The sequence below is a fragment of the Cuculus canorus genome, chromosome 10 (genome assembly GCF_017976375.1).
Source record: "Cuculus canorus isolate bCucCan1 chromosome 10, bCucCan1.pri, whole genome shotgun sequence".
In the NCBI taxonomy this organism is placed as follows: Eukaryota; Metazoa; Chordata; class Aves; order Cuculiformes; family Cuculidae; genus Cuculus; species Cuculus canorus.
Genome location: NC_071410.1, coordinates 9,001,134 through 9,018,947, shown reverse-complemented (window position 1 = coordinate 9,018,947; position 17,814 = coordinate 9,001,134). Strand labels below are relative to the sequence as shown.

The window sequence follows — 17,814 nt, the reverse complement described above, 5'->3', positions numbered from 1 at the left end:
TCATCCCATCTCTAACAGGGTGTAACTTAAAAAATATACTTCCAAAACAAAACTGGCTCTCTATTTTTAAGAGAGGCAGAACTATCACACGGGAGCACAGCAGCTAAACGTAATTTCCAGAGTAGATCTTAATTGACTGCACTTTGTGGAAGATGCATCAAAATGTCCCAAAATGAGCACGATGTTGCTTTTTTAATTTCCTAACAGCCTGCCCCTAGGTAAACCTCTAGCACACGGGTAGTTTTTCTTGGCCATCATCACCAATATTAGATTTAGTATCTTTCTTTGCTAAATAAGAGGAACATTTACAATAGCTGCTGGCTAGAAAATTAACCAAGTGAACTCTTCAATTTGTCTGTCCCTGTCTGTCTCCCTCATTAATTTTTTATGGAAATCAAAGACTAATTCTGTCTCTCTGCTTGTAATCACATTCAAAACATGCTCATGACTCAGTAATCTGCTTATGAACAACGTTGTTCTCTGCAGCCAACACAATTTTTTTCCTTGCTGTTTTTGTCATCTTAGACTCTCCCTTCCATTATGAAAGATAACAGGATGAACAGGAAACCCATCAAGCCAAAGTTAGAAGTCATAAGAAGCTATTCACCATACTGCAACCCCCTGGTAAGCAATTTCTGATGCCTTTATTCAAGAAGTGAAATTGCTGCTGGAGCCTTATCAAAACAAGCTCAGCCTGGAAGTCCAAATGTGAAATCCCACACTTCTTATCTCAATGCAAGGGGAGTCTGATCCAAATTTGATATTTTGGCTTGAGCAAATGCAAATAGCACAGTTCCTTTGCATACAGAACATACTCTGGATGAGGTTTTATTTTAAAATTAAACTAGTTGCCAAGATGTTATCTTTCTGAGCTGTGTTCAGCATCCTAATTACCTGCTTCAGCCAGTAATCAGTTCCATTCGTATAGACAGGACATCCAGTTGTGTGGTAGCTCCGTTTCTTGTTATTATTCTTCATTCTGCCCCAGTCAAGAAGCCTCTGGGGAAGAACTGTGAACGAGTATCCATGCCAGCTTCCCACCAGCTACTGGAATAAAAAGCGGCCAAGGTGAATTCACATTTAACAGCAATATCATAATTTTGTGCTCCTCAATAAGACGACAAAAAATGCAGCCAAGAACAAAGCACAAGGGGCTGCTCTATGAGAGCATAAGGTAAAAAGCTGGGATCAACATTGTTTTCCTTTTAGCTGCATTTTGATGGCTTAGCAACCCAGCTAATTTCACCTAGGTAATGGTGAAGTAAAGTGGTACTATTCCTCTATTATGCAAATGCACTTTTTTATAAAGCCAGATTTTGGATCACAAAAATAAAAGGGAGAAGCACAGAGCTTCTTTTCTATGTTTGTGTATAATCAGTATAAATGCCTTTCGACATTCAAAACATGCACCAGAATTAAGTGTCTTGCAGCACGTGATCTTTTTTGTGACTCTGTAGATAATACAAAGACACCATTAGGAGAGTTTGTAGCAACATGAGTTGAACATTTCTATTTAAAACCTTGCTCTGGACACAACAAACATACATATATGTATTGGACAGAGCTCTGGTAATGTATTCTAATGTTCTCTCATGCTTCTCGCAATCATAGTCCCCAGAGCATAATATTTTGGAAGAAAATAATTTGTCTTACCATCTAAAGAAAACAAGCACAGTCTTCCTAGCTCTGCTTACATAATGACACATAAAAACAGAAAGACTTGCTTTATTCCTAAAGAATGAGCCTAAAAATAAGCTTTGAGAAGCACATAAAAACAAACACCACAAATATGAATGAGAGAGAATTCTAAATGAGACAGTTAATAGATCCAGGAAGGCAAAGGAATAATGCAGCAACATGCGCCTTCTCTTCAAAACTAATTCTGTTTGATTTGACATATTCGGTTTTGCGTGTTTATGGCTCGACAGTGATTTGCTGAAGAGATGTGGTCATGTGGACATGCAAGCAAGTTAGAATGACACATTTCTGTAAGCCAAATCACATCATTTTTTAACAATACCTCCTGGAGAACACGTAAGGACAAAAAACTCTCCTCTGCCAGTTAAGCAAAACCTCTCCTGAAAGTTCTGGTGCAGAACACACTGTACTTCTGCTTATTTACCCTGTTTCTTTGGGGTTTTTTGCCAACTACAGTATTTCCAAATTAATCTAGAGCATGCTCATTTTAGGCTTTAAAACTGGGTCAACACACCCAGAAAATTCACACCAAACTGCAGTTCCTGAGCACAGATAGGCAGAGTTGTCAAAATATTCTCATCACTGAGTAAATTTGTGCTTAGAGCAAAACCAGCAGCCTGGAAAACACAAGTGCCCTGCAAGCTATCAATTAGCCCTTACATCAGGATAAACTTGTGTCAAGAGGAAATTCTAAGTGAAGAAATTCAGCTCTGCTCTGACTTAGAGAAAAGGACAGCTTAGGAAAGACTCCGCTTGCCTAAAGAAAGGGTGTGCTCTTGCTGTGCTCGTTGATAAGATCCAACAGGGGAGCTCCTCTACCCTCAGTGGGGTCTGATGATAGTCTGTGCATCTTCTGAGATTACAAAGGTTTCCCGTTCCTCATCAAGATGACACAGAAGTGCTTTCAGGAGATCTTTTCACAAAACACACTACATCTCTCTAGAGAAACACAAAGCTTCATGACTGAGGCAGCAATTTGGATGCTGGATTTTCACATAAACCCCTGATCCAAGTCAGATGTAGTGGGTTGATAAAGCGGTTCTCCCAAACTTTGTGCAGTTGCCTGCCAAGGCTATTTGCAGTTCAGGGAAAAAAATACATTTTTTCAGGAAACAAGTGTTTTCCAAATAAAATATGTCTCCAGACATCATATTGCATAAGGTTCTTGCAGCATCTTTAGATGAACACGGATTGCACCTCATCCCAGCATGTCTGTCGGGCTGTGTGGCAACTGGGTACAACGCCAGGGCTGCAGGTTCACAAGATTTTTGAAAGTACCGAGGAGTTTCTGCTTGCACTGCCTGTGCTGTACAGGACCTGGCAGTTTCAGCAGGAAAAATTAATTTACCATATATTGTTTATCTTGATAACCCTGCTTACATATCTGGTAGTGTGACAAGGGACTCCGTATTTTTGGAAATGTGAATGACATTCAAATTAGATCAAAGAATTTCCATTAGAGAAACCTCAGCACTGGGTGTAATATGAACTCTGGTCTTTCTGGGGTCACTCAGATAAGAGCACCCAACACAAACTGTTCCAGTCCACCCTAAAGTCTGTCACTCTCAGCAAGTGTCACTGCTCCAGAGACACTGAGCTCTTTGCCAAGGACACATCCCAAGATAACAAAAGTCCTGCAATGCCAGTGCAACCAATAGGTAAACATTTTTCAGTGAAACCAATTCTCCACAACCACCTGGAAGTCAGAGAATTCCATCTTCTTATAGATATTCTAGAGAGCTCCCTTTCCCCCCAGCTGGTCTTTCCTTGCTTACAGCCTTTGAGGCCCAGGAGCCTTTTGCTTCAGAATAACAAGATGAATAAAAAATAGTGACATATGATATGACTAAAGCTGCAGGAGGAACTCAACATTTCTAAACTTTTTGAAGATTCTTTCTTCTGCAATGGCTCAAATTGGACTTCTTTTTTTTTTTTTAAGTTTCTATTACTGACTCTAATTAAGGAATTCATTTCATTTGACTAACATTTGTAGAGACATATTGCATAAAACTGTACCTGAACCACATTTTTTCATGAGCTTTAGCAAAACTGACATCTGTTGGGTTTTCTGAGCTTTCAAACAGATCTAAGTTAAGAAAATATTCAGAGCACTGCTATTCCAGGTTATGCTTACCAATCACGCTCCTCAGCTCCATATCAAGCACAGAGCCAGATGGCAATAAGCAGGTGAGCTTTTCCCCTTCTGTAGATACTCACACAAGCCTACACGGGTAGTAATGAAGTCTACTTAGAGCCCACGAATCCAATAATATGTGGGTGGTTCAGATACAAAGACCAAACTTTTGAACAGAAGGATTGGAAGAAAAACTAATATTAAAGACTGTTGCATGATCTCAGGTTATGGAGGTGTATTACTAACTAACACAAGTTATGCTTAGGAAAAAGCATCATGATAAAAAATGTGGCACCACAAGCTAAAAGGCAGAAATGTTGACTCAATAAAATTCAACAGAAAATTTTCCACAAACTAGGGTGAAGCCAGGGTTTCCTCTCAAAACACTGGCCACATCTCTGTCTTCCTGTGTTGATGTTTTCCTCTCTAGTATCACTTTTTCCTCTTCTTTTACATTACACATTCCTAACTTAGTCCTTTCCCCAATTAGGATGTCTTTTATGATGTCTCTTTTCAAGGTGTCACCTTGCCCCACTACATCTTTATCTGCTTCTCTTTCTATTCTCTTTTCTTTGTGCATCTTTTTCAGAGCTACTGTAAAAAAAAAACCAAAACAACTTACCATTTATGGCAGTGCCTTCCCAGCCAAATGAGGCAAGAGAAATCAAAACCCACCTCTGTTTTCCGAATCAAGGACCTTTCAAGAGTTTCTGTCCTACTCCTTTTGAAATACATGATGGCTTTCAAGCTACTGAAGAAGGTGAATGTAAATTGAATGCTCCAGACCAGCTGATTTAAAAAAAAAATAAAAAAAAGTATAATGGAAAAACTAATTTCTACGAAGATACATTTTCTAGTAAGACATATACTCCCCCTTCAGTTTCAATACTGCCAACATAGTGCTACATCTATTAGTATGACACACTGGATGGATGGGTCAGAAGAGTTCCATCTTAAATTTGTAGGAAAAATGATGCCATATGTATTTTCAAATTCTTGTTTGTCTTAAACTCTCCATCTTGAGATATGCTATATTTACCAGCTTACACATTCAAGATTTCCCACAGTCTCTGCTTTGACTGAATGCCCATTCTCCTGCTATGGACTATTTCAGAGCCTGTTAACAAGGGAAAATAGAACTGGCCAGGAAAATAAATTACTTTTTGAAAAAGACCACAGTAGTGCAGACATGTTTCTGTGTAACTGGCTTGAGAAAGGAGACAGCAATTGTAAACCATCTGTTTAAAAGGACATGGACAAAGTGACTTTGCATCACAATTGGGCTTTGTGTTTATTCAAAGGCACTAATTTTTTTGTGTGCTAATATTTAAAAATTAATAGATAATTCAAATGGCAGCTAACAATATTCAATAACAGCCAATAGCTAATTAAAAAAATTAAAATTAATAAATATTTATATAAATATTAATTAACATTATTCTTTAATACAAATATTTAAAAATTAATATCAATAATAGTTACTAGTTATTCAAGTAAATCGTTTAATATTTAAGGGTTCTACGTAAAGAGAACTTGTTTTCAAGACTACAACATCAACGAGCCATTGCAACATCATGGTGCTCTCGGGGAAGAATTTGCACCAGAGCTAGAAAAGTGCTCACCAGAAATTCATTACAAAGCTTCAAAACCCTCCTAACCCATAGACTGTATCTCACTATCAGTGCATATGCGACCCTTTCCATTAATATCCATCAGGACTACTGGTTTAAAATGTTCCTGAATTGTTTGCTACTAGAAATAACAAACCTTCTACTGGTGACACCGCAAAACTCTCCGAGGCCAATGACATCACATAAAACCAAACCCTGCAGTCTCTGCACAGAATGTCTCTGCGGTAGGGATGTGTCTGCCAGATATGTCCCGTTAGCCAGCCCCTAAGCTATGCTGATAGCTGGTGTTTGAGACATTGAGGTCTATGCGTTAGAGGAACGTTATCCAGGGAATGCAATCCTGACGCCTGTATCATAGCACTGTGCTGTGTCTTTGTCAGAGCTTTGTAATCCATAGGAACAAAGTTTACTGACAAACTGAGCCCCACTGACAAGGGACATACTCCACTGGGAGCAGCTGGGACCGCACAGCTCTATTGCAGAAAGTTTCCGCACTACCTGGGAGTGGGTGATGTTTTAGCTACCCAAAATGGTGATTTTGAAGAAATTTTAAACTAAATTCCAGCTTTACACTGTCACCCAACAAAACAAGAGCCCAGGCCTCTCTGGTGCAATGACCAACACAGCATTAATCTGATTTTTGAGGAAATATTCAGTATTTTCTTCCTTTTGTTCATTAGCGAAGGAAATTAGATGGGCCATGAATGGTCTTTACAGCTGTTAGCAATGAGCATGGCAGGATAATTTGGACCAAGTCGTCTCTCTCCAAGCCTCTGAGCAGGCCAGTGTGTCCATGCTTCGGCAAACCTTCCTGTCCTGTCCTAGCATGGGGGGCAGGGAGATCTCAAGTTATCACTGAGAGAAGGGATTTTCCCTTCCTCACCTCCTCTGCACATTCCTGGCTAGGTAAAAAGCATCTCCACAGACAGCCCCCTGCCCCAAGCGCTCAACTCAGACTCCTGCCTCTTGTACACAGCTCTGCAACGAGAAAAAAAAAAAGAGAGATAGAAACTGCCTCTTGCCAAAGATTTGTAAGAAGAAAGAGATTAATACGGAACAGCTGCACTATGGATTTTATGAATAATTTGCTGAAAATAAACTTTAATGGCAAATTAACAGCAGAGATTAGCTCTGCAGTTCCGTGTTCTCAGCGGGTAACTCACTTGCACAAAAGTACACAACAAAACTTGGCACCACGAGCAGTTGGACTGGCGGTGTCTCCCCCGGGGAGAGGCAGTGGTGGCCCACGGGGGCTGCTGCCTGCCCAGCTGCTGGCAGGGAGCTGGCAAGGAGCTGCTTTCCTGCAGTCTACTCGGCTTGGGCAGGCTTTTGTGAGCTCTAAATGTAGTAAGCCTGTTCAGGAGTAAAAAGGAGACAACAGTGAAGTGGATCAGCTCGGCTGCTCCTCTTCCCTCTGTGTCTCTCCCAAGAGACAATACAGCTCTTGGGCAGAAGTTGAACGCTGTCACCCATGGCAGGGAAGCCACTGACTCTGCCTAGTCCAGCTTTTGCTCTCCTGGATGGATCCATTTTCCCCTGTTGCATTCGGGAGAACATCACTACTCCAGAGCCCCCGTTGAACCAAGAGCAGGCATTCCAGATCTTTCCACCGAGGTGCTGTCAGGAGCCGATAACCAGCAGGCAGCATGCACCCCACTGACCTTTTTGAATGCACTTTCTCATCTCACCAAGAACTCAAGTTCTTCAGTTTGCATCCCCTAAATACTCAGCAGCAGAAAGCCTGTCCCTTCTACTTTCTACTTCTGCCCCAGGTCCTTATCCCGATCCCCAGCAGGGCACTGGGCAGGCGAGTTCGGCAGTGTGACAGCCCCTTCCCATATGCAGTGGGATGCAAGGTAAGGCACGCTCTGCCTGGCTCATGGCTACTCTACTACCTCCAGCAATGCCCCTTTCTAGGACTGTGCCTGGCTCAATTTGCGCATCAAACATCTCCTGTTGGAGCCCTCGATTTTGGGTACAGCACTGTCGACACAGAGAGTTTGGGCTCCCCTCCTGCTACCCCACGCTCAGGCTCAGAGCACACGGGTGATGCCCTCCCTGGGGAGCGCTGGGGCTCAGCCCCCTGGCTGGGGGGCAGATGCAGGCTTTCCCTGCAGGTGGATGTTTCTCTACTGCACGCGTGTGATCTATGAATTAAATCCCTTGGCTCCATCATGATTTTCTCCCATAATGGCTGAGCACTGATGGAGAGTGGGATGAAAACACCAAGCCACTCCTTCTCCTCCTCTGAAATTATAAAGGTCAATAAAAAAGTTGGATATTGGCAGGCTGGCATGAATTATCACATGGGCTGATGTTCTGAAATGTCCCAGCTTTGCCAGTGTGCCTGACTAGTTCGTGGACATTGAATAACATGATCCCAAACACAACAGAAGCCACTTTTGCGTGCAGAAATGATGGCAATTCATTTTGTGGCTCATTCAGCCAGCTCTGATCACTGCTTCTGCTTCAGTTGAGAAAAGGCATTAATCTGCCCGGCTTTTCTCTCTGTAATTCAGATCAGACAATCTCCCTTTACTAAATGTGATTGGTAAATGAATTAATTGCACAACGTTCATTCCTGACACTAGTAAAGAAAATGCAAACTGGAAATAAGTCACTAGGAACCTCCATGTCTGGAAGATAAACTACAGATCATATAGCTTTTTCTCAAGATCAGTAGCAGGGGAGGGTTAGAAGACTGTTTAATCTTGTTCAGTCCAATTCTTCCTCATCCTAGACCCTCAGCAGCCATAAGGGATCACTAAAGTTGCATGGCCAAAAACAAAGGTCTGTTTGCGTGGATATATTGCATCTGGCAGAAAAGTTTTCCCTTGTGCTGCTTCATGTTTTCCTAAATTGCATTCTCATTCCAACAAGCACAAGAGGTCTTTTTTTGTTTTTTCCTTTTAAAGACAGAAATATCGTCAGCAGTAAACCAGAAGTGTTTTCAGTACTAAATTTTTGTCACTTTTATATTTTCTTGTTTGTTAAAAGAGAAAATGTGAAACATTAGACAGTATGTAACAGAAGAAATCATTGATGGCAAGAGGCAGTAGTGGGAGATTCCCAGCACGGCTGGCAGCAGACATAGGCTCACAAGGAAATGACACTTGCTCCTTTACTAACCCATAGACATACAGGGCACACTGCAGTTGAGATACTCTCTGATTAATGGAAAATTCTTCCTTAAAGCTGATGAATTGCTCATCAGGAAACACGAAGCACATCCAGTTCCTTCAGAACAGGAGGACATTTACTAGCTGCTCAGTAAGCTTTATTACAGTATCTCCTACAAGTTTTATGCACGCAATCAAAGCATCTAGATCGAGTTCTGCACATTTTGAACACCTCCATAAAGCAAGGTAATGACCTACACAAAAGAAGTTAATAAAGGCCAATAATAATCAAGTTTTATGACAATGAGGCACAAATATTAACCATATGCAAATTGCACTGACAAATCTGAAAGGAGCAGGCAGCGTCCAGCGCATTGTGTAGTCACTGGAGATACTGGAACCAGTGACAGCATCAGGAAAGACTCTGGTTTCTAGCTCTGCAAGATGACACACGGGGTAGACAAGCATCTTGAGTGGGAAAACCAAACGCAAACATGTTCACAGGCCCCTCTTTAAAAATGAAAGCAGCAAAGCTGTAATTCAAATGTCACTTAATTTTTATGACTTCAACAGCCAAACAAATGCCCTTTCCCAGGATTGGTTAAAACTCCTCTAATGGCATACAATTAGGAAAGGCGTTTAATAAATCAATGCCAGCCCCTGCATGCCTCAGGCTGACTGGCACTTCCATGCAGGTCTCTGCAAGTTGTCCTGTTGAGAGATAGAGCTGTGAGCAGTCAGGGGACACAGAAAGGACTGTCATGGTGAGGAGAGCATAGCAAGTACAGCAGCTTTCTGTAGTGCTGTGTCTGGCTTATCCCATGTTCCTGCCAAACAACCCCTCTCACCCTGTGCCCATGCACTCAATCACTGATGGGAAAGCCTGACAAAGACATATAGGTAATCCCGTAAGTCCTCTGCAAGAAATGGTTTGACCTATCACTGTATTCACTGGCTGTCTGCGACAACCCAGCAAAGGACCTCTACTCTCATGTCTTCATGCATTCGGTGTATTGTGCATCTAACAGCAACATTTTGGCAGTTTTTCTTTGCACTGCATCAGCAGAGTAATAATATTTCCCTCTTTTGTAAATAATGATAAAGAAAACTGAAAAAATACTGTCATTGCATAATTATCCCCCCTTCATCCTCTCTCCTTCTCTCTTGCTCCAAGGAATGAAACTTCTGATACTGAAGGTGTTTTAGACAGAGGCAGTTTGTCTTTAACACGTTGCCATCACCGGGGCTTGCTTCTCAGACCAGTGCAGAGACCACAAGAGAGATAAGTTTCAAGTGCAGAAGCATCATCACATTAAACCACAGATTGGATTTAACCTGCTTTCTCTGTATATTTGCAGCCGTGTGGCAGAGAGCATGCTACTAACCTCACAGAACCACCAATCATCATCCCAGGGACAAGCTGCTCTGTCCACATTAGGAAAGGACATTTCACATGCATTTCTGCTCCTTTTGCATTGTCACGTACAATCCGGCAGGACCCCTAGGACTTAAATAGCAGGGGTAAGGCAAGCAAGACATTGTTTCTCTTTCCTCCGCAGAGAAAAGGCAATCACCTATCCGACCCCATTCCACCCAACGGTGAGGGTGCCCAAAGCAGTTTCTCTTTCCACGCCTTTGACAGTCTCAGACCCACACAGTTCGATGATTACAGCTTGCTCCCAGATCAGAGGCTGCAGAAGTAATCCAGTAGCATCAAGCTTGGAGTTTAGATAAACAATTGCTCAGCCTACCTCTGATTCCAGCCCTCGCCCCACTTACCTCTGAGCAAGAGGTAACACTTTGGAGTTGCAGACAGGACAGCAGTGCTTCCAGAGGCCACTCCGCCTGCAATCACAGCAAAGCCACGATTGATTTTTCCTTTGGGCCCTTCCATGCTCCTAGTCTGGTCCAATAATTACATTTCAAAACAAAGTTACTTGTCAAGATGAAGCCTGCTTTCCTGATGATGCTGATTTTCTCTTCCTTTCATATTGCAAAATTAGGATGAGAAATATTTTTTTTCCAGATCTTTTTTTTTTCCTATCTAGGCTGCATAATTTTAACCTCCAAACTAGGTCAGCTCAGACAGGGAGCATTTAATTTATTCTGTTACAGTGATTAACAAAGCTGTTATATTGTCAAAGATTAAATGTGAAGGGTTTACCAAAATATCAGCCACTTGGTGTAAATGGTTCCTAGATGGTGGTAAGAAAAAGCATCCAGGGTGGAGAGAAGGACTAAAGAAAAGAGCCTGACAGAAGCCCAGTGGTCTGAAGGTCTGGTATTTTAGGCATCTTATTGCTCCTTGGGATTTGAAATGATGTTATCCCATCCGTTAAGAAATTCAGCACACTCCACAGAATACGTAATCCTAATGTACAACAACAGTGACGGGTCAAGGGTGAGGAGAGCCTTGTAGACTCCAAGATTAAATACAGCAGGTCTCATATCTGCTATTATTAACTTACATCTTTTTTAAATTAACAAGCAATTGTAGCATGCAGCCATTTAATAAACTGAAAAAAACCCTCTTCTCTGTCCCTCTCTTCCTAGCATTCATGCTACCTGGATATAAAACCTGCAAGTTGAGCAGGTTTGCAGGTGCTTGTGAACAAGTTCCAGTATCTTTATTTTGGCTGTGGAGCTATAAGCCTCAAGCGTAAGACCACTGGATGAAAACATTTAAGCAGCTCTGTGGGCCCGGCCAGGGCAGGAGGCTGCCCGTCAGGCTGCTCACTGCTAGAGTTTTGCTTTGTCATCACTTTCTTTTGGTTTGGCAGTCCTTCCTTTATGGGCTTTTGTACTTTTCTTACTTAGAAAGAAGCACTCCGTGTCCCATCAGTGCTCCTGAGAGGTCAGGTACAGCCGTGGGTGGACGGCACCTCTGCCCACACACCTGCTTCCCACTGGCACCGTGCGGCCCCAGGAAGGCTGCCAGAAAGGGAGCGCTGCCTGGCCCAGAGCACACACCCGCCGTCTGCACCCTCCATTGAGTTTTGGTAATGGAGAAGCATTTTATTAGCCTTTCATTATCCTCGTGAAGAGTCTCAGCAAGGGAAATGAGTGTTCCTATGAAAAGCTTCACTAGTGTGCCCAAGTCACAGAACCACAGAATCATTGAATAGTTTGGGTTGGAAGGGACCTGAAAGATCATCCGGTTCCAACCCCCCTGCCGTGGGCAGGGACATCCCACTGGATCAGGCTGCCTGAGGCCCATCCAACCTGGCCTGGAACACCTCCAGGGGTGGGGCAGCCACAACCACCATGGGCAACCTGTGCCAGAGCCTCACCACTCTCATGGTGAAGAAATTCTTCCTAATGTCCAGTCTAAATCTGCCCCTCTCCAGTTTATACCCATTCCCCCTCATCCTATCCCCACAAGCCTTTGTGCACAGCCCTTCTCCAGCTTTCCTGGAGCCCCTTCAGGTACTGCCTTGTCTCACTTGCTTTTCTGGCTCCCCTCATTGCCTCACCACACCTGAAATGCTGGAACAAGTGTGTAGTGAAGAACATGGAGCTCAGTTTATCTTCCTGCAAAACACACATCTCCTTAGACTTTAGAGGGAAAAGGAACTGACCTTTAAATCTCGAGTTGCATTAGGCTGGGAATATCTCCGAGCTCTTCCTGTACAATGAGATTCAAGTGTATTAATCATATACAACATTTTGCAGTGTCTTTGTGTTAGCTCACCACGTTCTCATTTCCCTAAACCCCTGGCCAATAATCTCCTCCACATCTGGCAGTGTTGAGAGCTTGAATAGTCTTCAGACGCCATCCTGATGTCTTGCCAGGGAGTGGGGGATGGTTTACACCTTGTAGTCAGGGATTTTGCCACCTTTGTAGATATGTTCTGCGAAATCCATGGCTCCTTTTAGGACTAAAATTAAGCCTCCTTCATTGTGCATTTAATTAACTTTTATTTGCCTGACATTTCTTTTTTATTATTTTTAAGCAGTCTGTGGTTCTTGGCATTAGAAGCACATGTAAGATAATTCAAAAGATAGACTATCTTCACAAAGGACTTTTTTTACCACACCACTAGCAGTATTTTTCCTGGGAAAAGCAAGTGGCTGCAAAAAATCACCTTGATTACCTTGATACAACTGACACCATGCAAGACATTAACAGGAGAAGATACCTGCTGAGAACATGTAGACACTAAATCAGACACATTATGCTTCTGGTTTATCTCCTCCAGGTACCAGTAAGGGAGTGGAGCGACAGCAGAGTATTTATTTTACAGCAAATAAAGCATTTCCTGAGTGTTTTAAAACCTGACTTTTGCTTAGTTCCCTAAGGGGGTAAAAAAGAAGAGATCTCCAAACTCTTCTACTGGTTATTTCCATGCTCCTCCTCCCTTTCTTCCTGTTTGGGGCATGTTTAGGAAAGCACCTGGTGTCTATGGGATGTGACGCCTCTGCCACCAGGGTGCACATCAGTGACCACACAGGAGCAGGAACAGGAGCCCAAACTCATCCTTGCTGTGAACATTGCAGAAAGGGAGCAGGGAACAGTCAGACTTCATCAGTATCCACCCATCTCACACAGTTTGTTCAAAAGAAAACCTTTCCCTGTAACAACACCCTCTCCAGTGCTCCATGAGCATGAATGACCCAGCAGAAATAAAACAAAACACAACACCCCACCACCACCACCAAAACTTACCAATGTGAAAAACAAGCCTGAGGGGAGAACAAAATCCACTGTTTCTAACAGTTAACTTATTTTGACACTAAATTTAAACATATATGTTTTATATATGGATTGCATATGACAAACACGTATATCAGTATTAGAGGAGGAGTTTAGGAGAAATGTTGCACGGCATTAAAAAAAAAGAATCAATTCATATACTGGGTACTTTCTAGGCAGCAGCTTGCTGAAGTGCCCTCCTGAGAGTCAAGAAAAAAATACTTCTCTTGCATTTACAGACCATCTCAACCCACAGTATTCCCCTTATCCATTTCAAAAAACTCATAATTCAGCAAAGAGAGGAAACCTGGCACTTACCGAACATGAAATATTTTTGTAAAGGCACAGTTGTTATATTGATTACATTACTTCTTTTAAAATATTTTAACACGGACTTTGGGTAATGGTGTATTTAATTAAAGAGAAATAAACATTAGTTTTCAATTTATGAGTAAGGAATGCCCTTACCAGTATGGGCTGCAGGATATGATCCTCACTGTCTTTGCAGATTTATCACTTGAATGAGACATAGGGGATATAAATAACATCAGCCTTACATTGGTGGCACCCACTCAGTCTTCAACATTTCATAATATTCTGCTAAAAAAAATCAGTGTTCTCTGCAATACTAGTCCTGAAGAACAGGCAACTTCTTCTGAGCAGAAATTAAAATTTGCTGGGAGATGAGCAATGGGGGTATGGTTGTCATTATTTAACCCTATAGGCAACGTAGTCTATTTGGTTCATAATAAAGCCAGCATGCTGTTTCCTAAGAACTGAAAATATTGTTTAATAAGCATTAGGTTTCCAAGTATCCCTTTTAGTCCTTTTAATTAATTTTTGCTTCCATTTCCTATAATCTGATGGATCCAAAGTGAAAAATTCAATTTGCAAAGTCCACTCCCTTACTGCATGGATGTGAAAAAAACATTCAAATGCATCACTGCAGACAAATGGGCTCTTTGAAGCCTCTGCTGCCAACACCCCCACTGAAACCAAATTAATAGGAGCCAACCAAATATTCCTGCTTCAGACCTCACCAAACCCAGAGATTAAGGGTACTTCTGCCCCATTGCAGCCCTTGGGGTGGAAGATTGATCTGATCTCTTAAGAGAAGAGAGACTTTCTGTTATGAAGACAGTCTGAGAGAGTTGGGGTTGTTCATCCTGTAGAAGAGAAGCCTCTAGGGAGATATTAATGTGGCTTTTCAATACTTAAAGAGAGCCTACATGAATGATGGGGGCAGACATTTTAGTAGATCCTGTTGCAATAGGAAAAGAGGTAATGGTTTTAAGCTAAAAGAGGGTACATTTAGACCAGATATAAATAAGAATTTTTTTACAACAAGGATGATGAAACACAGGAACAGGTTGCCCAGAGAGATGGTAGAAGCCCTATCCTGGAGAACATTCAGGGTCAAGTTAGACAGAGCTCTGAGCAACCTGATGGAATTTAAGATGTCCCTGCTCACTGCAGGGGGTTGGACTGTATGACCTTTAAAGGCTCCTTCCAACCCAAACCGTTCTATGATTCAAAAAGCAATTTTGGAGCAAGAGATAATGTTTAAGATAATTGGCCACAAAGGGATTATCTCGGGCGCTAAAGATATTTGAATGCAAACAGGTACTTTCACATGATTTTCACAACGTAACAAGGTTGACGCAGAGCAGGGATGTCCATGGGCTGAGGTGGCTCAGAGATCCCCATGTGAACTGTAAGGAGGAGTCTGAACCTTCACAGAGCCTCAGTCCTTCTCCGGTGGCTCAGATCCAGGCACCCACAGCTCACTGCCCCGTTCCACTGAGGTGTCCCTCTGAGTCAACATCTTTGCGCCAGTGCTGGGATAGGGCTGGGAAAGATCAGAACTGAAGAAAACTGGGAAGAGTGAAGAGTCGCATAGGATCAAGTCAGAAATCTCCACCTAAAAGACCTGTTTGCCCTGAGGGTGTTCACCAGAACACAGGAGCTGGAACCTCCCTTGAGGCACTCCTAAGCTTCAGGCATGTTATTTAATGGCGCCACCAAAATATTTTGAGAGCTGTCACTTGTCCCATGATGCACACTATGACCTTTCTAGTTCTGTGCTTTGAGACATGCTTCTTTACCCGGCTGCCGGCAGCGTGGCCCAGGTGTCTGCAAATAATCTGGAGCTCTGTGTCTGCAATTCACATTATTCTTCCTCTTGTGCATCACCTTGCAATTGTCAACATTGATTTTCAAAGCTCATGGTGCAGCACTAACCTGGAGCTGCTCTTTCTAAGGGATTTCTGCTGGTTGGTTTTCTTCTTCTCTTTATTTTTCTCCCCTCAAACAGACCTTTGGGAGAGAGCGCCTCAATACAGAAGCACTTTGTTTGGGTGCCAAATCCTCATCGCAGCAGGGTGTAGCCAGGAGGCTCGAATCCCTGTGCCAGAAAAACTGTTTTTCAGTAGTGCTCAACCCCCAGCATCCTTCTGGCAGACAAAAGCAGGAAAAAGCAACGTTATTCCCACCTCAAAGCACTTGTTTTCCCCACTCCTCTGCAGGCTTCAGCTTCACAAGATGTAACCCAGCTCACAGGCATTGCTCTAGTGCAGGTCTCTTTGCCACAGCATCTGAACACAACTGGCCTCCAATTTGCTGCTCTGTCCCCATACACAGCTTTTAAAATCAGAAAGAAAGCCAAGGCACAGAGGGAGCGGCAGCAACCTAGCTCTTGATCTGAGAGAGGCATGCAGCACAGCCAGCCTGCCTGGTCCTCAGCACCACACAGGGGGAAACCGCTCCCTCCATGCCTGCTGGCTCACCGCCCGTCTTTAGAGCAGATTAGCTCTCCAGAAACAGAAGGGACTTCTTATTTGCTGCTTCTCTGGAGAGCTCTTCAGTCGCTCTCTGAGCAGCGCTGATTTAAGAGCTGGTAGAACAGCCATTCGATTTCTTTTAAGCAATCAGCAGTGGGAGAAATTTTAGAAAAGAAATGTAATTCTTGTAAGAACAATTTCTGCCTGGGCAAATGCTGCTGTCAGCAGTGGCATAAAGAAAACAGGGAAAATAAAATTCTGCTTCCTGGGAGGGATGAGAACAACAAAGGCTGCAGCAGGATGCGGTGCCCCGCAGTTTGTGATTTCCCCAGGACCGCAGCCATGCTCGTGGGACAAGTGAGCAACCCTGAGACACAGAGAAGACATCTCATCCAGCAAATCTTACTGAATACCCTGCAGGTCATTCCCCTTTCAGAAAAGAAGCAGATTATTTGCCTTTCTGTCTTGCCTTTCTTTCATGGCCATTTCTTTCTTGGTTTTCTTTCCCCAGCAAGGAAGCAACGCATCCTTTTGGAGGGTTTTACCCCTTTCACCATGGACTGTTTTGAATCATGCTGATTGCTGAGATTCCCTGGGGAATGATGGAGCTGCAGAGACCTCTGAGTTCTCTTTGAAGCTCCTCTCCAAGGAATGACAATCACACAGGGTAATATAGCATCGTTTCTGCTCTAGTAGCACTTTCCTTCATATTTTCAGTCAAACACAGGGCTCTCTGTTTCATACCCCCCTCATTCATTTGCCCTGTGGTTCTAGCTGAGTCCAGCAGAGCCGTTTGCTGGTGGAAAAGGTCTGGATGCAGCAAATAAACAGGATTTTAGATTATTATATTTGGGGGAGGAAGGGTCAGCCAGACAGATATATACATATAGTTATTCATTTTACTTGTGCTTTCACATTATTTTTAATGAATATCTATACACATGCTGAAAGACAAGGAAAAGTAGAGAAAAAAATCAAGCTGCAGGAAAAGTTGGGTGTGGTATTCACAACACATGAAGGGACTATGCCATATGAGGCCGAGGAGAGAAGTAATACTAGCAGTGGCATGAGGTCCAGCAAGCTCCTCCACTGAACAAACAGTCGCAACAGCCGCTACCTGCAGAGCAAGAGCCAGCACCGCAGTTTTCTGAGAGATTTTAATCAAGCGGGATGCAGCTATTTTCTTCCAGAAACAATGCAAAGAGATTTTTAACCAACACATCTACCCGTGAAGTAAAATTGCAGGTAAGAAAAAGTGCCCCTACAGAACAGATATTAATACCACAAGGGCATGGTCCCAGGAACCAGACAGATCTTTTTGCACTTGCCAGAGATTCACTGACTAAGTAACCTAGTGACATTTTTCTTCGCTTTCCTTATTTTCTGCTTTCATGATTAAAATCATTACAGGACAGAAGGTGAGGGGAATACGGAGGGGAGTTCGGTAGAACTCTGATGTGCAGCAGCCCCATTCTGTTCTTTCCTTGGATTCATTCCTACCCCATCATCACTTGACTGCTCCTGGCTATTATTAATTTCAGCAGGGAAAAGAGGACAGATCTTCCCTCCCCCTGTCCAAAAGCTTGACTTCTAAAAATCTATGCAACAAGATAAGAAAATAAACCTTGACACTTCACATACAATTCTGATCTAGACTCTGCCACAAGAGAGCCCTGCCAGTTGTGGCATTTCTCCTAATAAAACTTTGAAATTATGCAGTTGTGCAAAAATGTATCAGGCTCCAGGAAAAACCTAAAAC

At 42.8% G+C, this 17,814-nt stretch overlaps 1 long non-coding RNA gene across 9 annotated transcripts in view; it reads right to left on the bottom strand.

Moving 5' to 3' along the window:
• The window catches only part of LOC128853124 (uncharacterized), a 69,284-nt gene that overhangs the window by 36,817 nt on the left and 14,653 nt on the right, over positions 1–17,814 (bottom strand). For 6 of the 9 annotated variants that reach the window (XR_008451408.1, XR_008451416.1, XR_008451411.1 and 3 more), the window contains 2 exons: positions 9,968–10,427; positions 895–1,047 (listed from right to left, as the gene is read on the bottom strand). This is a non-coding gene — a long non-coding RNA (uncharacterized LOC128853124). The remainder of the gene's footprint in view (positions 1–894; positions 1,048–9,967; positions 10,428–17,814) is intronic. The other 3 variants (XR_008451409.1, XR_008451412.1, XR_008451414.1) reach the window with 3 other exon arrangements.